The sequence below is a fragment of the Plectrocnemia conspersa genome, unplaced genomic scaffold (genome assembly GCF_051122295.1).
Source record: "Plectrocnemia conspersa isolate PC_06_02 unplaced genomic scaffold, ASM5112229v1 ptg000008l, whole genome shotgun sequence".
Lineage (NCBI taxonomy): Eukaryota > Metazoa > Arthropoda > Insecta > Trichoptera > Polycentropodidae > Plectrocnemia > Plectrocnemia conspersa.
The window spans coordinates 14,369,903-14,397,291 of NW_028277172.1; the positions used below are offsets into that span (position 1 = coordinate 14,369,903).

A 27,389-nucleotide genomic window follows, 5' to 3' on the forward strand; every position below is an offset into this window, starting at 1 on the left:
CTTAAATGTTGTGTAACTCTTTACAAATTTTCAGTTCAACCGAAATATTTTAGCAGATAGTTTTAACCGTAATTTTGAAAACTAAACAAAGAAATGAATCGTTTTTTACTGCTAACTAGAGTTTTTAAATGGGATTGCATATCTTATCGTTTAGTCTCGCCTATGCGACCTTTATGTTTAGTTGCGCATTTTTGGATTTTAATTGCCGTTATATTTTTTTTATTCAATAATTTATTTTGAATATTTATTAAACATTTAAAAATGCTATAAAAACGCTTTTAGAGTAAAGCTAAAAGGGCGAATATAATTTTATTGCATTCGTATTTTGTATATTATGGATAGATGTCGACGATGTCGATACATAACACTATTCGTCTCTTGATCTCCTCTTGACATCGTTTGTAGCTGTTAGCAGGATTCAGAGTAATATAAAGTCACTGACACACTCAAAAGTATACTCGTTCATTTCGAAATTTTAGAATACTGTTTCACAATTTAGGCATAACCGACATGTATTTTGTTTTTGTTTCATTGATCTTCAACCGTATTTTCCTGGCTGATGATTCAATGGCGTTAAAGACTTCTATTAGTGCCTGTTTTAACTTTGCCACCATATCTATGTCATCGGCGCAGGCAATTTATTATGCTGCTAGTTATATCTAGTTTGGCATCTCGGATTACATTTTCTATGGCAATGTTGAACAGATATCACGCTAGAGCATCGCCCTGTCGTTGGCTATCGAGTATTCACAAATATATAATTTTGTACTCTCACTTGGCATTTGACATTTCCCATTGTGAGTTTCACCAAAGAATTAGTGTTTTAGATACACCCTTCTGTGTTCGCTTAAGATTATTTTAGGCGCAAAAATTGCAACGAAAAAAAAAACTGCAAATTCTTAAATATCCACAATTGCAAAAAAGAGTATCGTATCAAATATAATATTAGATTACATTAATTTAAATAAATATTTTGAGCTTATGTAATGAGTTATTAAAATAGAAATAAGGGAAGGGGGCAAAAATTTAGTTATTTTCTGAGGCGCTAAATAAAATAGTGCCGGCTCTGGATGGTTCTTATCTATGCACCATACTTGTTTTATATTTTAAAAAATATTTCATGATTTATTTATTATTTGTATTGTAGCAATGGAAAACCTATCGAGCCAGATTTCTAATAAAAATAAAGTAAATGGTATATACTTTTTGTCAAAAAAACAGGTGCAAAAGTAATTACTAAGTGTTTACACCTATGGAAATTAATAGACATACATACATACATGCTTACTAAACAGTTTTTTTAAGTCGTATTTCAACACATATGAGTATTTTTATGTGCAATTTAGACCAGTCGTTAACATGAGACAATGTAGCATTATAACCTGAACCGCCGGACATAAATTCTAATAACGGACCGCGAAAATAAAATTTGTTTATATTTATATGTATATATTTTTACACGCACAAGTGAAATACGAGCCAAAGCGCAACACGTGAGGGATGTTCAAATTGTAACACGGCCGGACAATTAGACAATTCCGTACGCCGCTAGGGGGCAACGGAATTTAATAACGGCAAACATTTATGAGGTGGGCGAGGAGACGAGGGTAGGGGGAGGGGTAGGCTCTCGGACCGCAGTTTAACTTTGCCATTTAAAAGTCAAACACTTGAACGATTAATTAGTAATTAACACGGGGCCGCGACCCGTGACTGACAAGCCCCTGTGCGGTCTGTGTGTAGCGAATTCGGTCTTGACGAACGAAAAGTGCTCTTTCGACTGACGTGGCGTTTGGACAAGGGCTCGTGCAAAATGGAAAATTAAACGGTTAACTTTGCGGGGAAAAATTGTATGACTTGGCATTTCAAGGTAATTAAGCAGGTGATGCTATTATATTTATTTTAACAATTTGCAATATGTTGTCTTAGGCAGAGTGAAATTGTATATACATACATATGTATTGGGTGAATTAAATGCTTTAAATCTAGTCATTAAATTACTCGAAAAACACCATTAACCCATTCCACGCTATGCACATATTACGATAAGCAGCCGAGTCTGGTTTCAGTGAGTAGCCTATCAGGTGATGGACTCGTGAAATCGTGTATTTTTTAACTAAACTATAAAAAAGGAGTTGTATATTTAAGCTTTTCAAATCAGGTAGTATAATTTAAGGACAAATATTAATGTAAATAAAGCATTTATTTCAGTCTTTCACGCGAGAAAATAACCGTGTTGCGTTTACTCTTAAATATCTATATATATTAACAGCTTAACGACCGAGGACTCACCCACGAGTCCTGAGAGTACCTTCTGTAGCGGCCGAGGACTCGCCCATGCGTCCTGCGTTATGCGTCTTCTTTTATTAAAAATACACTATGATACAATACAGTTTACCCCTATATTATAATGCGAGATGGTAGTATACTATTTCTACCTAATATAAAATATAAAATAAATTATATTTTACTTTAATTTTTCGTAAAAAGAGTCGTTTTATCCCACTGCGTCGCAATGCAACGAGTCGTCGCCTATTTTAGTTTGTTATATTATAATATTTTTGGGCTAGTGTGTTGTTTGGTAACGGTTCTCCAAGCCGCTCCCACTTACAGTGACCATATTTTTTGCATTATAGAATATTATATTTTTATTTATTGTTGTCGTTAATAATAAGTGATAATTTATAGTACAGGTTAGTTAATAATAATAAAAACAGTGAATTGCGTATTTACAAAAATAGTTAAATAATCATTAAAGAAATTTTTGAAATTTGACAACGTTGATTAGTGCATGAATTTTTTTGAACACTACATTAGCTTAAAAATGTGATAATTAAATTAATAACATGTATATTTAAATGCTTCTAAAACTTTTTGTATAAACGATTTATAAAAAATATCCATTTATAATAAATAATAATTTGCACTCACTAAATTTTTTGGCGTCCATTTTCTGCGTACAACCGTTTCGAACACATTTATTTTCATAATTACACTGAGTGATACGTGTAAAAACATTTGTCATTATGAAGAAAATGAACTAGATGAGCTAAAATTTGTCACACATGGTCTACGTTCACGTACACTTGAATTAGAATTACTTTCGCACACATCCCTATGTTCACAATCACTGGGGGCGTTGGACAACGCGTCATAAAAATTTTCCAAAAACGTTTAATTTCTCTCGTCTATTTTGCCGTGATTAAAAATAAAATTTTTAAATCAAAATTACAGTCACAAAAGATCACATAGAGAAGAGCAATTTTCGCGATACGTTTCGACCGATAGTTTAGAGGAGACTTAATATACTGCATTACTTCGATTATAAAATGCATTTTTTTATCTGTGTGGAATTCCCGAATTTGGGAATTCCACAATAAAAAAAGTGTCATATACCCTAATAGATGAATTCTTAAAAGGTATGCACAAGGTAAGCTGATAAGACGGGACAGGTAGTGGCGATTTACCCTTTAAGAATAACATTGATTGTAATTTATAGTAAATATTTAATAGTTTATTTGTAAACAAGTTTTTTTTCGTTATATCACTTAATTATGCGGCCCACAGATTTAAAAACACTGGTTAAATGACGTAATTACAATATATTTATGCAAAAAATCATAAGGAAGCTACAAATTAAATTTCGATAAAATATATTATTTGGTTTATAGGGAATTTACTAAAAAGGGTGATTTTTTGCTATTATTCCGCGAAATCTCCCGGCCACCAAGAAAAGTTCGGCAAAAAACACCGGGCGTTAAGCTGGTAAAAATATAGTGCTTAGATCTGTTATAAGATTAAGAATAATAAATTAACAATAACATTAGATAAAATCGTAAACTATTTTTTTTAATAATAATTTCCTAAATAAAATATTATCATAATATTTTTGTGAACTGCTAAACACCTTGTAGTGTATGCGAATATTGTGGGCTGATCTAACTTGTGTTTCATGTAAATAACCAATACAAAATTAAGTAGAAAATATCTTTCCTAAGATTAGAGCCAATCTATCTATCGCAAGTGCAGGTAGTAAATTGTCAACAATGTACCTTTTAGAAATGGGTGTTGGCCTTCGCTCAAAGCATACAATATAATTAGAAAGAAGCTGTTCTGAGAATTTATGTTTGGTTTTTTGTTTATATCACCTATATAATAGCAAATTATTATTATGAAAAGAATGAAAATGATGAATATAAAATATATTGAAAGCATACATGTTACTTTTAATTTATTTAAGTGCAATAAGCAAAATATTTTTAGTGAAGTGTACCGTAAATTCTTTTCGTGAGTATGGGCATACAAATGGTCAGACATGGTGGCCCAGAAATAACAAATCAAAATTTTTATTTTTAAATATAAAAAGTGATAAAAAATCAGGTAATTAATACTAATCTATTGAAGAGTATCACTTACTTTGTATTTGTAAGATGTTTGCCAATGATATAAGTTTGTTTTCGAAACTATTATTTTAAACAAATTGGACCCACAGGTTTAGAAACACTGGTTAAATGACGTACTTGACAGGTATTTATGCGAAAAATCATAAGGAAGCTACATATTAAATTTGAATACAATATCTTAATTGGTTTACAAGTTATAGGGAATTTACTGAAAAAGATAATTGTTAGCTATTTTTCCGTGAGATCGCCCGGCCACCAAGCAAAGTTCGGCAAATAAATACCGGTCGTTAAGCTGTTAATAATATCTTTTTATGCTTTATAAAAACCATCTGTTTCAAATTACTCTATATGTTAAAAATATTATTCCAGTGAACGCTGTGTTTGCTAAACAAATATGGAGAGAAATTAAAAATAAATATCTGATTGCATCACACTACTTCTTAGTAAAATTATCATGTTATGAGAATACTAGGATAATATTAGGATTTCGGCAAGCACCTCAGGTGAGAGGCTTCCTACGTTAAGCCGAAGCAATACAGGAAGGAAGGAAGGGTTATGCCGCGGCGGGAAGTTGCTACCGTGGCCAAAACGCATCCTGAAGGCTTTTGCGCAAAACTTTCGCTCAAAGGGACGGTTTTAGAAACTATATTTAATTACACACTCTAAATAATTAATTGCATTACAAGATATTCGTTATTATGTCACAAGGAAAAGTTTCAATTTATATCTCAATTTTGTCCCTACTGTATTTTTTTGTAACTACATCTATATTATATAAATATTTTTGTGAATATAGAGCCAAAATAAAACTTTAATTGTGAAAGACTAATATATGTATTAAATGAAGCTGTATATAGTTTAATTTATATTACTGATATATTAAATCAAATTAATTAAAATAATAAAATAGCTAAATTTGTGTGGATTTTAAAGGAGTGCCTCAGCCAACGGCGTGTTAGTGACGCTTGTTAAGGTGACTGCTGGAATTTCTCATAGGGCATTTGCAACGCTCTAAGACGCGAGAGAGCGAGCAACAAAAAGCAACGTGGAGCCACTTCATAAATTAACGCCGACTAAGACACCGAAAAAAGCGCGCTGGTGAGAATTCGAGGGTCCTTAGTAAGTGTTTTATCTTCTAAAGAAGGTGTGCGGTTTACCGACCCTTTGCTTGTTTAAAACGTCGGCTACTAATGAATGACTTTCGAAAAATTATCGCTCATTTTGGTTCATTGCGTTTGTATCTGATTGAGAATTGAAAATGAGGTGTTCAAGATTTTTTTTAGTAATTAATCAATTTTAAAATATATTGATAGTGTTTCAACGTACATGAGTGAGCATAGAAATAAAATAATATTCAAACTAATATTATTCTAAATCTGTTTTTGAGTCACGTATTATTTGTGTAAATATTGTATATACGGGATGTTGTCTTGTATTCGTCAAAATAATCAAATCGTCTTTGAAGCTCTGGGTTAAATTCTAGTTGTCGTAGCTGAACTAGGGTTGACGTAAAAAGGAAAGTAGCTGCATTTTTAGTCGATGGTCAGATGAACTATTTTGTGTACCAAGTTAAAAGTAAATTTTGAACGAAAGTGCTAACGAAAATAAATGCGCTAAGTTAAGCTATATGAGGTTTTTTAGCTCACTCATTTTTGACGCGAAAATCAATTAGATTTGGTGTGTGATAAGATTTATATATTTTGTCGCCTTTCTTTTAATAATATTATACTTGCGTAGCCGTCAGAATATAAGCATGCAAAGATTTGGAAACCTCGCAGTTTTGTCATCGCATTCCACTTGTTGTATTTGTTAATTTAATACAGTACTATTTGTGTTTATAAAGGCTTCTAAATGCCTATGCTAATCAATCAGTGTGTCACTTTAAAAGGTAATTTATATATATTCGAATGTGTTTATTATTATTGGTTTTACAGAGTTTTTTATAGTTATATAAAAGCAGTCGCAACATAGATAGATGTACAATGAAACTCTGAGAACCACATTTATATTCGGTTCTATTTTATTTTCTCCGATGACCGTTCAAGTCTGGTGATTCCGAATAAAACAACTTGCATTACGTTCAACCCGAAAAGGATAATTCCGATTCAATATCGGACATGTTATTCCATTTGTTGCGGATAAAGAAGGCCAGGGGCGCGCAACTTTTTTAATAAAAATAATAATAATGTTGATTATAATATTTTTGCATCAAACACGTGTTGCCGCAATTCAGGGTTTAAAACTAATCCCGCAATATGTGATATTACACCGGGCGCTTCTTGTTATTCGGTTTTGTAATTTCCACTGGCATTGGAGAAGAATTTAATCCTACCGCGCTACATTGTAAAGCACTTGCAATAAGGTTTTCGCTAGTGTTGCAGCCTCCCTCTGCCCGAAGTTTCCCCCCGAACACTATCGGATTCTACGTACAAATTTAGAGAGGGACTTGTGTGCAGGGCCGCATCGTATGAACGTACCACGGCGGCGCATACAAAAACTGTCTAGAAAGTTTTGTGCCGCTTGACAAATGTGTATTGATCGAAGCTTGGCATCGGAGAGATAACCTTTTCCTGCCGCCAAGGGTTGTATTTCGGGTTTTTGCGGTTCTGCGCCCATAAATATAGACGGTTTTTTGGTTTTATCGCTCGGGGTTTATAATAGTTGGTGGTTGGCAGAGATCTAAAAAGTAACTAAAGAATCAAACCGCAGAGGTATAATAAATATAATGATCACATAATATTATATAAATACACCAAGCCATTGCCAATTATTGTGTACAGAAACCTAATAAAAAGTGAGAGTAAACATAGATTTAACACGCAATGGCCTCGACTTTGATACATGTAAGAAAGGTAATTATAAAAAATACAGGTTCGTACTACTATAGACACTTTATCTAACATTAAAATGTAAGTTATAGTGCGCGTGATCTGACATAGTTTACGACGTCTTAAGCACAAAAACGGCATTCTTAAAATATTTGTTTTAAATAAGCGTATCAATTTTTAATCCTTTGTACATATTAAAATATATACATACATATGAAAATATTAGTAATATTTCTTAGAAACGAGATAGAAAATAAAAACATTATTCAGTCTTAATAAAATATATATTCTTTACTTAAACTGTTTGATTTTTTTATTCAAGAACTTGTGAGAGTTACCTAATATAATAAAACATTTCAGCTTAAGCCGGTAATAATTAAATTTATTATACAATATACTACTGATAAATTTTAGTCGTGGATTCTGCCATTTACGCGAATTTTTTTTTTATGTTGTGAACCTTGGAAATTACTGTAAGAACAAATTTTCGGAATTAACAATAATCGCATATTTTACAGTTATCTATTTTAAACTACATAAGGTAGTTCCAATAACCCAGAAATAGCGCTCAGTATACTTTTTAATTTTGACTGAAAACGTTCGCAAAAAAATTCGTTGCAGTTTTAAACAGCTTATCACAGAGTAATTGTGTTTTTGGTGAAAAAAATTCAATACAACAAGAAAACGAGTATGTATTTTTTTTATATACATATGGGTTATTTATAGATAATTGTTTTTTATAGATCATTGTTGAGAAAGAATAATTTGAGTTACCCTAGTTTACATTCGTCATAAATGGGTAATTCAAGTCAAAAAGACAAAGAAAAATATGCTTGGAATGGATATCTTTATGTTAAAGACAAGATTAATAAAGATGGGTTGATTTAATTTTGTCGATGTAAAAATAAAAAAAAAGGCTGAACAGGTAAAATCTGGACAAATGTAAGTGATGGATCAATCATTTCTGAGAGACATGAACACACAAGTATAAGATCTGGAAATGCGGATAAACGCCAAAAAAATAGCAGAGTTGACAATGAGCTATTTATCACAAATCAGAAGTTAAATTCTATAAAACGTTTCTTCTGTAGTCCAAGAAATGCTTCCAAATCATAACAGGCTTCAGGATTAATAATTAATTAATAATAATCCTGATTCTAGGGTAACAATAATTATTCCTGTAGAATATTGTAATTATGAATTCAGTCCATCACAATTTAAACATTTTTTTTAGATGATTAAGGATCAAAACAAGTCGATCCAATGGGAATCTTAATTTTTGGTCGTAAAAGTCATGTAATGTGGAGCCAAAGCATGAAAGAATTATTCGTAAAGAATTAACCATTTTTTTGTGATTTTGGCTAGAAAGGATGGAGGTTCTGTTTTCCCTGTTTTATTTTGTTTATTACCTAATAGACTCTTGAAACATACACAAAATTATTTTATATGATAAATTAAATGTGGCCATTACCTGAACATGAAAATATGAATGTTGATTATGAAATTGCAATTCAGCAAGCTTTGAGTGTGGTATTTCTACAACCTAGCATACATGGTTGCTTCTTTCATCTAATATAAAATCTTCGAAAGCTTCATGTAATCTATTGACTAGATACTATTCTGATGCGCAATTTGCTTTAAATTCAAAAATGAGTATTTCACTTGCTTTTGTTCCAGAATAAGATGCTGATTCTGAACTGAAGAATCATTCAACCGATGAATGAGAACCAATTTTAAAATGGTTTATGAACGCCAATTTAAGTTGTCTAAGAAACAATGGAACTAAAGCTCTACTAATTTTCCTCTTCAAAGTTTAGTTTGCTTATCATAGAACATTAAATAAAAGCGATATGAGCAAAAATTTTAGCAGTTGAAGTCATCCAAATTTATGGATTTTTACCATTGGTCTCAAAAAATCCAATTATGAGAGAACTATAGCATGTTCTTATAATCAGCCCAAAGAAATTTTAAAGGTTTTGAGATACAATAAATAAAATATCAAATATTATTTACGTGGTATTGCATATAATTATAATATGAGCTAATATTTTAAATTAAAATTATTTTTCATTAAATATACTTTTTTGTTTTAATGTTTATTTTACTAATATCTACAAGTAACTCCTATAATTTCATTTATTTAAAATTCGGCCCATAATAGCTTCCAGCATAGACTTTTCAGTGCTCGCTTAATAGTTTAATAAAATAAAGTACATGCTGGTTTACTAATTTCATTGATCCAAATGATTTTGTATGCTAAAATAATTATATTATATATTTATTACGCCATATTTTTACTGAAACGCACATAGCTGTGTTTGATTCAGCACGGCTCATATACGCGTATAATAATGTGACGGGATAACGACACGAAAATTGAATGGTTATGGTCTTCCGAGTCACAAGCGCTGAGCTCCCGCTACATATACAGGATGGTTTAGAAGCGAGCGGTGAAAAAATATCTCCCCTTTGCACGTAGCTCTGCCGTAATGCATTCTGGGAGTAAAGGCATATTTTAAATTCATAGCCGATATTATTAATATTAATGGGGAGCGACGTGCACAGCTATGTTCTACACTCGTCGTGGCATATGTTCCAGATAAGCGACGAAAACACGTATGAATTATTTCAAAGGCATTCTCATCTTTTTGGCTGGCAAATGACATTACTGTAAATATTTTAATAAAATCATATTAAGTAGAACAAATTTGCAATATTAATTTGAAACACATTTTAGAAAATAATATTATTATTATTAACCCTTTGCGCTCGTAAGTCGACTATGTGTCGACATCGTATTTCAAGCGTTGTACTCGAACGTCGACAATATGTCGACAAAACTTTGAATGCATTTATTGGCTTTGTGTTCAAGCAAATTTTGAAAATTTAAATTTATTAATAGTAAAAAGACTTCTGTTAAACACATTTCAGTAATATTGAATTTTTAACTTATGCAAATAACTCAATAATCTTAAATTTACAAGTGTAAGTTTATTGTAAAATTTTTCATCGGAACATGGTCAAAGCGCGCGCTGTTAGGACGGCATCGCGCTAGACTTGACAGATTTAGGTTGTCAATTAATGCTTTAAAACTGATTTTTTCCTTCTAAGGGCATCTATATTTTTATGATATGGGATGAAACGGGATCATATGCTCTAATTGTGCATAATTATTACTTTATATTGTGTGTCTGTTATGAAATAAAAATAAAATTTTTAAGACGGAAAAAAGAGCGAGATGCCGTTATGCTAGCAGAGCTCGCTTACTCGCTCGCACTAGTAAAATGAGCGATTGACAACTATCGACCTGGGTACTCAACTCAAACGATAATATTAGTCTCGACACATTTAATATATTTTCGAGCTAGTAAATAGCTAAATTATGTAAAACAGAATTAGTAATCTGTGTTTTAATTATTTATAAATACATATATTGATTTTCTTTTAAAAATTATCCATATAATTACGAATGACGATATAATATTGAATTTTTAAGGACGTGACTATGAATTCGATATTAACCGTGATATTATTACTGTGACAGTAATAGTATGCGTTTATGCTAAGACTATTTTTACCAATTTTAAATCTGGTACAAGTATTTAAAGTTTCAAGTTTCAGGATAATCTTTTAATGTAATAATTTTTTATGATCAATTTATTTATATTTTTAAGAACTGTTTTAATAAATTCAAAATTTAAAAATTCAAAAATAAAGCCACGAGGCCAAACTACGCTGGTTCGCTCTAGGTGTAAAAACGCCTGCCAATCCAAAACAGATCCCCACAAAAAAACAATGTAATATTTATCATTTCTGCCTCAAATGGGCAAATACATACGAAAAACTTGTAGAATATTTGTCTAAATATAAAATTTGATCATTTTCACAAAATATAATAAAACTTTACCAGCCCCACCTATTTTTTTTTATGTACGAAAAAATTAGGTGGGGCCTGGCCCCAATTGCATTTATATCAGGGCTGTGGAGTCGGAGTCGGAGTCGGAGTCGTGAAAAATGAGCGACTCCGAGCATTTTTTAAATTATGAACTTTATCAATTTTTAATTGCGTAATAATGAATGTGTATAGCGTATGAATATTAAACTTGTAGAAAAACACCAAAAATACCTGATAAAATTAAACTTTTTTGAGTCGGAGTCGAAGTCGGAGTCGGAGTCGGAGTGGAGTCGTGTTGTTGGTAAATATCGGAATTGGAGTCGGAGTCGGAGTCGTGTTTTTTTTAACGACTCCACAGCCCTGATTTATATTATCACCACAGCTGATATTTTTGAGCGCCATTTCGAAATTTGTTAATATGTGGTGGCACCTATTCATGCCATATTTTTAAAAATATTATGGTTCAAATAATTGATTTACAGCCTTAAATTATACTAAAAAGCCATTTTAATAAGCTCAAATGCTTACGGCACCTTTAAATGTCTAATGAGTACTGGCGATTTTCTTGATGACACCTATAGAAGTCATCCGCGGTGAAAGGGTTAAAAGTCTTGTAAAACATATTTTTTTCAGTGAGTTTTAGGATTGTATTACACTTATATAAATTTATCCATATTTAACACTCTAAAGGTGGATGACTTAAATACGCGTCATTGAAAAACTATTGGTTAAAGTCGTTTATGCACAACATAATCAACACTTACACGTTTAATTGGATAAGATTTAAAACACAGTTTGTAAATTAGTGATATCTATTATATATTGCTAACTATAATTACAGCTTACAATCAATAGATGTCGCTTAGCAGTTAGGGCTTAATTTTAATAATAGCGCATTCTTAATATTAAAATGTTTAGTTTGCTGCGGGACCTGAACCGATAGTCTCTAGGATATCAGTTCAACGCCTTAAGGACTACGACATTCCGGTTATACAAGACAATCTAAATATAAAGTTGTAAAATCGCCATGACGCGTTTTGAATGTCTCTCTGTAAAACATATGACTGAAGAATATAGACAAGGTTATTTTGCTCGTGTAACACCATAGACCAGGGGTCGGCAAACCTTTTTTGTGAAGGACCAGATTGTAAATATTTTAAGCTCAGCGGGCCAGGAAGCAAAATTAAAATGAGCTTTATCATTTCTCTCAAATATTCAAATGTATTGCAAAAGGCGTTACGTGGGCACTGAAGATGCTGTCAAATTTAAAGTGCATAACGTCACGGTGAAATACAAAGCAATAGGAGCACCTTATAAGGTGATACCTAGCTAGCTCCTTAACTCGACGGTTGGCCGCTCTATTATAGCACATACTTTGATTTTTTTATGTCAAATCTAACAATTACTTGCAGCCCGGATTAAAATAAGCAGAGGGCTGGATTTGGCCGTAATTTTCTGACCTCTGCCATAGACAGTGAATATATTAAAAAATATCTAATTTAATTTGGCCTTCTTTTTCGTATTTTAAATATTCCTATCCTAAGTGCATGTAAACGCAGGACAAATACCCCCTGGATAGATATATCTCCCATCAAAACTCCCCTGGACATTAACCCCCTGTACAAATAATCCCCTGTGCAAATAACCCCCTGACAAATAGCCCCCTGAAAATTAACCCTCCGTGTAAATAACCCCCCTGACAATTAACCCCCGCCACGTATAGAGATAAGTATTTTATATAAGTTTTTATTATTTATAATAAATGGTCATTATTTTAATAAAATAATGTTTAATACGAATAATCAGTATCAATACTAATTTATTTCATTCAGCAAAATACAGAATTTTTAAAATATCAATTAAACTAACACATTTACGAAGAAAATATACGTATTGTATATTTTGTACCGGTGACCGGTGCGAGCAAAATTGTTATAAAGAGTATTAAAAAAAATAAAAAATATTATTAGGCTAGATACATATGTATGTATAATACAGCTAAACTTTGGTAATGGCGCCAGTATATGTTTTATTAAGTATAATAGAGCGTCACGAGACGTGTTAAGTAATATCTGTATTATCTTTATACGTGGCGGGGGTTAATTGTCAGGGGGATTATTTGCATGGTGGGTTAATTGTCAGGGGTTATTTGCACGGGGGGTCAATGTCCAGGGGGGTTTTGACGGGGGGTTATTGTCCAAGGGGTATATTTCCAGGCGGTTAGTGTCCTAGAACCATATTTTCTAATCTAGATTCTCCTTTATATATGGACCTTCGCTTTACTTTATTTGGAATCTCATTATCGGCAGCTTAGCGTCAAAAGTGTTAAATTTTGCTTTTAAAAATCATTGGTTATATCGTCAAAATGTATCCTTTTGCTTAAAACATATGTGCTGATGTGCATATTGTTTGTGTTTTATTTATTGTAAGGTGCATAACAATTTTTCGTATTAAATGTGTTTTTAAACGTTATTATATGTTGATATATGTTTTATTTAACTAACAGTATATTTTTTTATTTTTTATAATACGTTTATTGTAATCTGATTTTCTAAAAAGTCTAAAACTTGTTAATGGGAATATATTAACTATTTACCAAGAAAAAACAACAATTAAAAAAACTAAAAACTAAGGTTTTACTAAGAAAAAAAAACTACAAGTAAAAAACTTGTGCTCTTTGTAATTTTAATCTTGATTAAATTTTATTGTAACCATTATTTTTTTGTATGAACGCAAATTGTTGATCGCTAAACGCTATATTATGAGCGCTAAACGCTATAGAGCGAGCGCGATGCGTAAGATAATAAGCGCATTGCGCAAGATAATAAACGATAGGTGCAAAAAAAATACAAGCAGTCCAATATTTTAATTATTCAGAATTCATATTACATCTAGCTATTTACAAATTTCTTAATGGTTATAAACCCCTGCCGCTACATCACTCAGCTGTTTTTTTAAATAATTCATTTATTTGTTTTACCGCGCATTTGATTGCGATGGACGAAAAATCATCTAAAAACATCATTACATTTACCTTCCTATACTATGTATACCTAATACTATGTCATTTATTTTTTGTGAATAGTAAGTACAATTCTTCGTGAACACATTTTAATAAATTATTCTTTTCTAAGTTTCATGGTTAACGTTTTACAAATTATTTAAAAAAGTACAATAAAAAAAGTTATTTTCCGATTAAAGTATTTAAATTATATAATATTTTAAATATTTAATTAATTTTTTTTTAACTAAAATACTGACAAACTATCAATCTTTCGCTGTATTAATTTTAATTTGTAAAAAGATTAATCAAAACATGTTTTATTTCATTTTTACTTCCAAAAATTGAACATAAAAAAAGTCTCGAAATTAAATACGAGCTGGCGCTACCCCAACCAAAAAAAAAATACGAGTGCAAAGGGTTAATACGCTTTTTAAACCTATGTTTTAAATTATTCTTAAAAAAATACGGAATCGAAATGTATAACTTAAGCATTATAATACAATAAATATGTAGTAAAGTATACTATTTATTATTCAAGAAATAAAAATATATGTTATTTTTTGTAAAATGATCATAAATGTCACTTTTAACGACTTTATTATTTTAATTTATATTTTTTTAAGTTATGCTTCATAGTGTATAAAATAAACCAGAATTAAATTTATTTTTTATTATTTTTTAAATCTAATTGATTATTATTTTTAATTATATCAAAGTCATTTATCTCGGCCCTTTTAAGTACCATGATCATAATTATTAGTCGGTGTCGTTTATGGATCCTGTATGTAATTATTGTATAAGAAGGCTGAGGGACCACGGAGGCAGCCCACTGGCACTGGATGATTGATCAGCGGCCTAATTGGATGATCGATGGTTTCATCCACCCGCCCTAGCGCTAATTCGCAATTACAATACAGTGATATACAACCTTTTCGGGGGAAAGTACAACAAATCGACAAACTACACATACGCACAATGAACTGTGCAATATTCAAAATTGATCGACATTTTTTCTTTTGAAAATCCTTAAACGCAATTTGATATAAATAATGAAACTAGCAAAAAGTATATATATTTCGTGTAGGCGTTATAACCCCTTAAATGCAAGACGTCATATATTTATTTCTGTCGCGTCATCCGAAGACGTCGATTGTTAAAGATTCTCGGATAATATCACACAATAGTTGCCACCGTGGGGTGACATGTCAGCTGATCGTCAACTAATATCATCAGCTAATTTCCTATGCCCCCCTCACGCGCTGCCTTTGTCGATGCGTCGACATTGCGCTATTGTTGACGACGAGCGACGTCGATCAACGGTTATGTCTAAATATATATTTGAATACATGTTTCATATCTAGGTTTGTTTGTATATGTGAAAATAATAATGGTAAACCTCGAGGGTCCACTCTGAATGTTTGGGGTTCTTTTGCCAATAACTCGTATTTAATAAACTCCGAGGGCTATAATCAAAATTGTAATATGTAATAAAACTGATTCGTATTGTATCTTAATAAAAGAGTAAACTTATTTTTTTTTCATTTACTTATATATCATACATCATTATTAACATCCAAGAATCTCAAACTTTTTAACAGAAAGTCAATTATTTTATATCTACTTAAGTAAGATCACACAACACAAATACGCATCATAAATTGTAAATTACCACTTTAATTAGTTATGCAGTGAAAATATTATTGTATATTTTTATTACAATTGAAAATCTAATACAGAGGTTGACAACATATTTTTATGACTGACTCAATTATTTTACATTTATATGCTTATAAGATCTTGTACACGTATTTTCTAATGTTTTATCATTAGTTAAAAAAAAACATAAAGCTAATAATGCAGTTCTTTTTTAATATTTGACTGAATTAAAAGTAAAAATTGCATGAAAATGTTTATTTAGAAGGCTTTTCAGAAATTACTAAATATTAATATTAAATACATTTGGGTAATTTTAAATATATATTTTAACTAGCTGTGGTAAAACTGAAACTAAATTGTGATTATTTATTATAATTTAAAATTAAAAGCTCTATATAGCAGCACATATTTTCACCGCTGCTTCTTATAAGCATTATTTTTTAAAGATTAAAGTATGTTTAATTACAATTAGGTTCAGCCTAGTATTTTTTTCAATCAGTATCAAACGAGCTACACCGTGAAACAATGTGTAACAAAATGGTGCAAAATTAGCGAGAAGGCTGTCGGCTGACACCTAGGCGGAGCCTTCCACAAAGGAATTTTATCCTATTAATGTCGAATTGATGAATGGCGGAAGCTGGCGCGGGGGACAGGACACCATCTCGATGGATGGGGGAGAGAGAGGTGGATCCTATCTGCTAGTGAAGTTCATCACGGAAGGGTAGAAGAATGGATATAAATACGATAAAGCGAGAGTGTTGCAAATGAAAGATGGAACGGTGTGGCAGAACAGGTCAATCCTTGTATAATTATGACTTCGGGCGTGATGGATTGCATTTGTACATAATAAATTGTGTTGTAAATTATATGACGTTGCTTATAAAGGGACGAGAGTCTATCTAAGTAACGATATGATATAAGTAACTATTAAAATGTACCAGTACAACAAAAATTTAAATGTTATATCAAATCTTTCAGCTATTTGAGCTAATATTTTATATTTCTCAACCGGTTAGTCACCCCGAGCAACGCTTACACCGATTTAAAAAAAATAATATATACTAAAATAGTATTTGAAAACATATTAGACTCAATTGATACTAAATTTTACCGATGCACTTGTGTTGAAATATGTCGATATTAATCGGCAAACCTTTCGTTTATTCATCAAATTTATTTGCTTAGATTTAGTTTTATTTAATTTTGTATGTGGCGTATCGTTGATTTTATTAATAGCAAATTGCAGTTTATTGGTAGATTCTTAAAGAATTAAGAATAATCTGCTTATTTTAAAAATGTAGTTATAAAGCATGCTTATATCAGTTAGAGTAAAGGTTTCAGCACACTTCCTTGAAATACCAAAAATCATATCATTCTTAAAAATATTTTTGCTTAACTCTTAAAAATCTGTATTCTATTTATTATTTTTACATTATTAAATAAATAAATCATATGGTTTGAGTAAAAGTTTTCTCATGTGCCACACTTAAGAGAGGTACAGAAATATTTCTGGGCATATATTTTTCTTCTTCGAATGTTTTTTCAATATCACTTGTGATGTAATAAGCTTGTTTTTCCAGAATAAGCTGCTCCTTTTGAGGTAATAGTTTGAGGCTCTTATTATTAAGTTTATTTAATAGCTTGGAAATAAGAAAAAAGCAATATTGGTCAATATAAAGTGACACTTTTTGCAAGTTTTCCTAGTTTGGGTATTACAATTTTTTAGCTCTCTTCCATTACTTTTTTATGTACATATTTTATTATAAATGTGTAAGTTTCAAGATAGTTTAAATAAAGGATGTTTTAAAATTATTAAGTGCTAAACTCACATCTTATAGATTTTTGTGTACATTTGTTGACATAACATAAGTAACCTTCATATTTTATAGAATTATGCGCTTATTAGTTGACTATCTAGTAAGCGAACGTAAGATGCTATTCAGATAATTTGCAGAAAGCTATATTTTTTATTACTTGTTCTTGTATAAATATTTTTTGTACATACAAGTGCTTAAAGTACTCAACTTGTTATGGTAATTTGTGTGTATTTTATAGTTTTATCTCGAGTTTCTTCCTGCAGAAAAAAAATGTAAATACATCTTGTTTTTAATCATTAATTGCTTTATTAAGTTTTTTGCCTCTTTATCTTTAGATAAGACTTAACCTCCTTAATAAGAGTTTTTCATTCGGTTCTATCATTGGCTAGGTTCTCTTAATCTAATAATTTGAAACATGGTCTGTCCTCATTTTGGTCTCTTTAGTGACAGTTTTCGTCCATCCTTATGAAGTGAGCTCTTGAATATTTTAATATGTTTTTTCCAAAATTATTTTTTTTAATCTAGAGCATGAAAGTCCTATCATCAAGCCTTGTGGGTAAAAACGTTTTTTTTTAATTGTTCTAGTTGGTTGATGTAAGCTTACGTTTATTTACGTGTACTTTATCAAAAAACATGTATATTATGTTATTTATTTTTAGACATATAAAAGTATCATGTTTGCGTACTATAGATATTATCATCAAGCTGAGCTTTTATTTATTAGGGTGCTTTTGCAAATTCAGAACTTGTTCTGTATTATAACTGTATTTTTTAAAATTATTTTTGTAAACTTCACTATACAAATTTTCTCCCTAAAAGATGACCACAATTTTTAATCAATTCATTCTTCTCATTCTGACAATTAACTTACAGTAAAAAAATATTAAAGCAAATTTTAAGGTTGCAACTATAAGTATACATACATGAAAATATTTGTGTGCCATTTTTAATATATATTCAGTATTTCTTCTTGAAAATTTCTCGACATAAATGCCAATCGTAGTATTTTTTAATTTAATTAAAAATTAATATTATTTACAGAAAACATTGTCAGGTAACTCTCGGGTATAAGATTAAATAAATACATTTTTATTAGAACAAAACTGTGAAGTGATGGTAGGATGGACAACTTTTGGTATTTTTGTGAAACTATATACTTTTAAAAATATATGTATAATTTGGGGTGTTTGAATACTGAGGTTGTAGATTATTTAGATTGATTATAATTAACATAATATAAGCAAGTAGCAATTAAATGAATGAAACACCACTTATACAATTTCCTTGTTTTTTAAATAATAGTTTCATACATATATAAACACCCTCTTGATAGATAACATTTTTGCCACGTCTATTATTAAAAATATATTTATAAAGTGCAGTTTTAATTACGATTAATTTGAATCCAGTCTTCCTCGTCTACCAAAAATTAAAAAGCGCCCCCGTAGCCAGCGGCGCTTAACCATTACGCGCCGCGGCGCTCCATCCATTATCCGGAATAGCTTCACTTTGTAGTTCTCGGTTTTAAAACCTCGGGGCTATTGCGGCAAGGGTTGAACTTATTGCTGATTTCTTCGGCGGCAACCCCCGCGGGGCCGGGGTGGCGAATTATGGCGCGTTACGCGCCCGGCATTTAAGATGCGGGGGTAATAATCACCCCAAGACTCTTTCGAGCTCTCTGCGGGCGGGGGTTGACGCGTGCCCCCGTTTCGGATTGCCTAAAACAATATTGGCTAATTATGATGGTGCAAATATTAAATGCATTCGTTTGCTTCTGCAGTGGGCGAGAAACGCCCTATGGTTGCAAATGGTAGGCTTTAGAAGTATATCTTATACATATATGTATCTAACTAGAATGCACTTAATAAAAAAACATTTAATTTTATTTGCATTCTAACACTAAATATACATTTGGCTAAAAACAATAATCGACGCATTGATTACACAGAAAACTTGTAATTCAAGAATAATAAAAGAGTTTTCCAATTTTCTTTTGTAAACATACAACATAATAGAGTTTTAATGCATTGAGCTTTATAAGCGTAAATGTTTAAAGGAAAAAATTTTATTGAAGATTAAATAAAAAAAAAATCACAAATCATTGTTGCTGGAAGCAGTCAGATCAATGAAAATTCCAAATTGCTATTAACATCAATGAATAAACGACTCTAAATAAATATTACCATTATATTTAATGGCTTAACTTTGAGGTTTTTATGAATAAGGTCTTTTCATATATATCCTTACCTAATATATTTTTTTAAATTCAATACAATATAACATTAGCAAATCTGACTAAGTAATCATAAAAAAATAAATACGTGAAAGAATTATATTAAATTTATTATTACACTTACTAGTAATATAAAATTAAATTATTCAACTATACTTGTATATATATATTATAAATAATACACATTCCATAGTAATTAAAACTTAGATTTTAGCAACTTTAAAACTATTATGTTACACTTGTAATTCGTTTCAAGCTTTCTTCACGTATTATATATATAAGAGTTTCTATAGCAGTATTCGAAATATTTATACATTTCATACAGATTTACTAATTATATGCTTTTTAATATTATTATTACCTGTCAATAACTAGAGAACGTTTAAGAAAAGCTAATTTTGATTCTTGTTTTGTAAAATAATAAAATTAAATTAACAGTTCACGATATTACAAAAGTTTATTTTTAAAAATAATTTATTTCAAAGACTTTTGAGATTATTTACTATAATCGTTTAAAACTATGTTTTATTTACAACAATGGCAAATGTATTCATTATGTCGCATAAAAGGTATTTAATCTTGAATATTTATATATTTTTATTTAATATAATTGCTTGTTAAATACTTTAAGAGATGTTCTATAATATTGTTTATCCATTTGGAATTGTAAATAAAAACCTATAATCGCTTTAAAAATGCAGATTTAATTATCTAGTAAGAAATCTGGGATTAAAAAAGCGCCCTTTTAAAAATGCGTTAAGATTCGAGTGCAAGATCCTTCAAGGATTGCATTGTTTAATTATACGTCTATCCACCCCTCAGAAAAAGGGTGCCTTCAGGCGAGATACGGCCCTGATAAGAAATTACCCCATGAAATGTGTTTTAGGCCCATCATAATTTTTCCCTTTTTATTCTTAGACACAGTTTCGTTCACAATAGAGGACTGCTTTATTACTGTTATCACTTTAATTTTTATTACTTTTAATTATTCTTTTTAAAAATATATTATAAAGAAAGGAGGTCATCAACTTTTTAGGGGTATTTATAGGTAGAAAGTTGAACGACTTGCGCCTATAAAAAGGCTCTATAAAGTTTTGCAAAACAAAGTCAACAGACAACCGAACCTACCTCAGGAATGATTGTTTGTGAATATAAAAAAAATAATAAGAACCGGCACAACAACAACAACAACTTCTGAACAACCTAAAACAAAAATCGATGTCGTGAATGTAGGGCGAGAAGTTGGTCGAGGCCGCAAGATTTGTTAAAGAACAAGAAGTTAAAAAAAGTGTACAACCAGGAAAATTTGCCCGCAAAGAGTGAAAAGTTTAAATTGCGACCTTGAACCGCAGGGCGGCAAAGTTTGGCGGGTCGCTAATAGTGTGACTGAAAGTTTTTTTGTCGAAGAACAAAAAAAAATATTTTGTTGAACTTTTTCACGGAATGGAAAGTTGCGGCGAGGATGCCCCTCGCTCTCTCATTAAGTTCCAGCCGGATAAATATAACGCAAAAGTTTTACGCCATTTTCTATTTTTGGGGGGACCGACCGGCCCCCTATTCGGAAAGTTTGGCGGCCATTTCATATTTGACTTTTGCGTGCTGTGAACTGTAACTTTGGAACAGCTGATTTGGTGGAAAATCGATGGGTTAAAAGCGAATGATATTAGTTATTTTTTAATATAAAATTATTTAAAATTATGAGTGGATTTTATACATTCACAAAAATGTATTAAATCTCTTAAAATAAATATACAGATTTAAAATTACACATTTAGCATAATAATTTGTTCGTGATTGGATTTTAAAATGATCTCACTAGATATATTTGTAATTTAGTCGCCATTTTGATTTTTATGAATATGGTATTGAGTACTTAAATGATTGCTACTCCTATTAACTAATAAATTATATAAACATAAAAGTTGTTCAATCGTTGTACATTAATAAGTTGTAAGCTCGCATATGCTTCTACACAAATGCAATGTTAAATCAACCTATTGCGAGAGCCTTTAGACTCGTCCTTAATTTGCATCACAAAATGTTTCTGCATAAATGTGACTCCAAAGACTATATATGTATGTTTTTTATAGTGATACACATTTTAAATACAGAAACAAAACTGATACAAATGTTTTCCATCTCTGCATATTTGCATTTTCTTAACATAAGAACCTATCTCCTCCCTTCCACTTTTAACTGCTTTAAACTTAACCGGATTTTTCTCCATGGGCTAAACACCTAAGAATGATCTCGCCAGCGCCTTAGGTAATCATCCTCTTTACTTTAGAAAAAAACTGAGCGTTTTTATCGGATATGCTAATGTTATGGCATGCGGAAAAGGTGGCCTTAGTGACTGTTAAAGGGCATCACGGGCCCGCGGGCATTTATCGACTGACTGTAGTATGTTTACCGGCGACGCATTTGTATGGTAATAAGGACGAAAGGAGATGGATAATAACGCTTCAGAAATTTGTCAAAAGGGAATGACGAGAAGAAAAAAGTTCTTAATGGGGCAATATGCGAGATGGTAAAGTATATCGTTGTCGCTTTGGATGGAGGGGCTATGATTAAATCAGCGTTATGGGCTTAGCACGTGACTTAGATAATACCTATAATATTATTGGTATATTTTTAGTAACAATTCATTTTGGTTTATTATACAATTATAAAATTTATGTACAGCAATAAAGTTAACCGCAAATTTGTTTCTTATCCATTGTAATTTTTTTGCAACTAAAGTTAATATTATATATTACTTTAAATTTATTTATTTTATTAAATTATTGTAAAAGTTGTGTTACAATGTAACAGGTGTCAGCCTAATGCTTTATATCTTACTTATTTTGATGTAATATTACAGCTTACAATTATTATATATCACTACGCAGGATCGAACTGGATTTTATTTTCCATATTTATCACAATCTGTGATGATCGGTTAAATTTTAATTATATAATAAACTGCAAATACAATTTACTGAAAACGATAAATAATAAAAAGCACTAAGGTTTATATGGGATTCGAATTCAAGTTTTTCAGGTTTGAGTCACCGGATTAAACCACTGGTTATATTAAATTTTAAGAACCAATGATGCAGATGTATTTGCAGTTTTCGGTAGCTACAAAAAACGTTTATAGTCCACGTACTAATTTTTAACATAAGCTTTGTTTTTAGAATTAAATTAAAATATCTATGTAGTAATTGTTGTTAATTTAAAAAAAAAATCTGCATGGTATGGAAATTTAATTAACATTTTTTTTATTGAACTATTTATTGAGTATGGTTGAATCATTCCTGTATCAACAATTGCAAAATATTTCTAAAATGATTTTTCAATATTGATTAGCAATGCTTTTTATACTAAATCGGCAACTGTAAAAAACAACATCCATTCAATGTGGAGCAAATTTTTGACACAACGTCTAAATATTTCCACACGCGAGTGTCATTTTTTTAGAAAATAAAATGGAAAACTTTCTCAGCATCCGATTTTTCATATCTCTCGCGAATGTCCCGTGGCACTAGATGCATGCATAATGCAATAAATCTGAGTCAAAGCGACAGGAGTGCGTTTCGAATCTCCAGCGGACCGGCAATATTTCATAGTCAACCACTTCACCCCTATTGACTATCCACTGAGTAGAAAAATATCTATCGCTACGGCAGTGCCACTGCTTCGCCCCTACCCCTATATCGAGGTGAACTACTACTGCAGATACACTCGGCAGTGCACTCGGAAATATGATAAAAATGTAAAGATCCAATAACCATTCATCCATCAAGTGTCAAGATATAATCTGGACCACAGGTACGCCGCCCTAGCTAAGATTTGGGATGTAGGACGGGGGAAAACTATTCCGATCTCTAACTGCAGACTCAAATTATTTTATTATATTTATAAATATACACATTGAAATATATTTAAATAAAATTTATATTATCATAATAAATATGTTATTTTATGTTTTAATATAGATTGCGAAATATTTCATCAATCACACTAAAATAATCAAAGCCTGAGCTAAAATGCAATTTCAATAATAGCACATTTTTATTTATTATTTCTTTATTTATAAAAAATGTGCTTTTATTAAAAAAAAACCTGCTCCAGCTGCAGTGACATCTATTGATTATAAATTTTATAGCACATAATAATTTATAATTGATAATATAGATGTCATAGATACACAGACTTTTAGTATGGTAGTTAATACTTACTTGTAGGTATTCATTATGTTTGATTGATTTACTCAGTTGGTACAGATTTGCCCATTGTAACACATTGTGCTTATGTCTGTTAGGTTACAATGAAAGATTTAATATTATTATAAAAAATTTAACGAACCGAACATCTTAAGATTTTTTTAGACGTCGTTTCTTGTAAAGAGCTCTCAAAAGATATTTTATGCTCTTTAGTGAATGTTTATCTAATCAGAGCATTTTCAATAAGATTAAAAGAATATTCTTATGGGTAATGGAAAACGATTTTCCGACCGTAAAAGGCAGACGTAAAAAAATACCGAAAAGAGGCAAAGACTCTGCAACAGATCGATTACATCTAAGCAATTTCAAATCATTGGCATATAAAAGAAAACTAAAATTTATAACTGATGTATTTATGTCATTATTAAATTACTTTTATAGAGTGAGTACTTTTATAGATATTAAGAAATAAATAACAACTGTCTATAATTACTCAAATAAATTAAGAATTATCAATTATCAATTATTATAGACTTCCCGCATCAAAAAGTTTTGTTACTGTTTTGGTGAAAAACAAAAGGTGAGTGGCAGAGGAACGGATAGGACAAAAAATTGTTATTAGTCCAACTTAAGTATGGATATTTATTTTTAATTTAACAGGAGCTGACAACACTGAAATTTGTATATTGTTCTTCATGCACAATGTTTTACTATCTGTGTAAATTTTATGAATCTTAAGACGTCATTAAGAAATTATGTCTTAAGAATCAGATCAAAGATTGACTTAAGAAAGTAGTGAGACTGCCCCTACAACATTTAAAAAAAAAACAGAAAGCAAATCAAGCCCAATAAAATTATTATCTTTAACTTCTCATAGCCAAATTTATGAACTGAGCTCTTAGTTTTCTTGATGAGCAAATACAAAAAAATAAATGTCAAGCTCTAAGTTTACTATAGTATACCACTTGTGGCGATGTGCCTAACTTAAAATTGTAATTTTTTAGTAATGTTAAAAATGTATTTTAGATGATGCATGACTTTAAGAACGTCATATGTTTTAAATAACCATATAGGTAGTTTACGGAAGTACTCAGAGCTGTGGTTCAGATATATAAAAATGCTGACTTCCCATATCCGGTTCCGGACTTCTTTATCCCCCTCCTTGCAAAAGTTACAGTAGTTCGACCTACCCGTCGGCGAGAGAGAGAAGATAAAGTGTGTGCCCGAATATATTGGTCGCGGACGCACAAATCTCTCATAATCTTGATTATGGCGACAGCCAGCGCCGGCCAACTTTGGCGACCGTATCGCTAATGTACGGTTTAAATTCGCGCCCAAAAACGAAAAATAAAGATTTACGACCAAGTAGTTATACGTGAACGTATGTGAAAATAAAATTGTTGAAAATAGTATTGGAGGAAAAGTCTTATAAAGTGCTGGATGTGTGAGGAAACGTTTTGACTTGAAATATCCTTAAGTATGTGAACTTAACCTTACTTATATTTATCACATATTAGATTTAGTGTGAATTAGAATTATTGCTATATATAGTTATTATTATTAAGACTACGATATAATTTTAAATTTGTATCTAAAGTACGTAGATTTTAATAATATCTTGACAATTGCATACCGAATTTTTCTTCTGTTCAAATCACAGTTTTGTGCTCTAGAATTTTTTTTTATATTTTTTTTCGAAAACACTATTAGAACACTACAATTACACAAGGTCATTAGGCTCCCATTTTTTTAGCAAATATATCCAAATCTTTCATATTTTTCTACAAAAAGTAAAATTGTTATTAGTTTATATATTATATACAAAAGTGCACTTTATAATTTATTAATTAAAAACATTATCAAAGTGACAATTATCAATTCTATTAAAGGTTCCTATATATTGTACAATTTAAATTTATTCTATGCTATGTACCTAAATGGTAATATACAACTAAAGCTATTTATTAGTAACATTCTGTACAATATACATATCTTACAGTTATATTATTTTATATTATGTATTATTGTTTACATGCTTTCAAGGTAATCTGACAAAAGCACTTCTAAAATATTTTATACTTTCAATGTCATTTTTCAAGGTAGCGCTAGATATAAATTATACACGTACGTGTATAACATTTTTATATGTAATACTAATATTTATTTAAAGAAAGCTTTTTTAATTAAAAAATAATTTATGATAAAATAAATATTTAGAAACAATAGAAAATTTTAACACTCAACAATCTTATCTTTAAAACATATTTATACACTTTATCTGCTCAATTAACGTCCACCTTGCCATATTGTCATCGTTCTTATTTCCCCATAACAAAGCGCAGTTAAATACTTTTTTCCTGTCTCTCTCCCAAACACAACACAATTCCGAACGTAAATAAGTCTTTAAAAGAGGAATAAGTAAATTAGAAACGACACGATAACAATCTCCCCTTTTTTTAAACTGCGCACCTCCGGGATGTAGGGAGTCGGCGTGGGGTTGGGTGAGAGAAGTGAAAAGGTGGTGGGCAACCAAGGTAAGCAACCATCGGCGTTGGGAAGAAATTGAGATGTTGACAGGAACGTGCGTGGTTAGAATACATTTAGCACTATATCCCGCGATAGACACGGTAGTGAGTAGTGAAGCTTAGATTTGGGGTTGTATTTCGGTATATGGATTGAGGCACGAACTGTTTCGTTTGGGTGTAATGAAATTAATAAGTAGCAGCACAGTTCATTAAAAAAACGTCGTGATAGATGTCGTACGATTTTATATTCTCTTCATTATCTCTAAAAGATTGATCATAAGCTAGTTCCTGTAAATGCGAGATGTTAAAAAACAGAAACATACTTTTTGAAAGATCGAGTGATAAACGTAAATATTCTGAAAATTATTAATATCTGTACTAAAGAAAATATGCTTAAAAAATATATTTGATACTGAACGTAATTGATACGTATATATTTTATCGAAAAAAAAATTCACAATAAACTAGACTGGCAAACTGCACTGAAGAAAACTTGGCCAAAAAAAATATATATAGTATATATACTATATTATTTTAAATATGGATTGTTTAAAATTTGTGTAAATTGATTGTTTAAAAGATAAAAACTCACATTTGTAAGAACCTCTTATATGCTATCTAAATATCAATTTACATATGAGGTTCATGTATAAAATTATGTTTTTATTATTTTGCAACACAAAACTTTTGTATTGCAAAAGCTTCTTCTAATTCTAACAATTTTTATTGTATCAAATATGTTTACTATTGTTAAATATTTTGAAAAGCTATCACACTCATGTATGTTTCTCATAATAATTGTATTATTTTTTCCATTCATACCCTT

The 27,389-nt window shown here is 30.7% G+C and overlaps 1 protein-coding gene across 1 annotated transcript in view; it reads right to left on the reverse strand.

Moving 5' to 3' along the window:
• The window catches only part of LOC148233092 (uncharacterized), a 535,519-nt gene that overhangs the window by 100,196 nt on the left and 407,934 nt on the right, over nt 1-27,389 (reverse strand). The gene's annotated exons all lie outside the window — the stretch shown is intronic.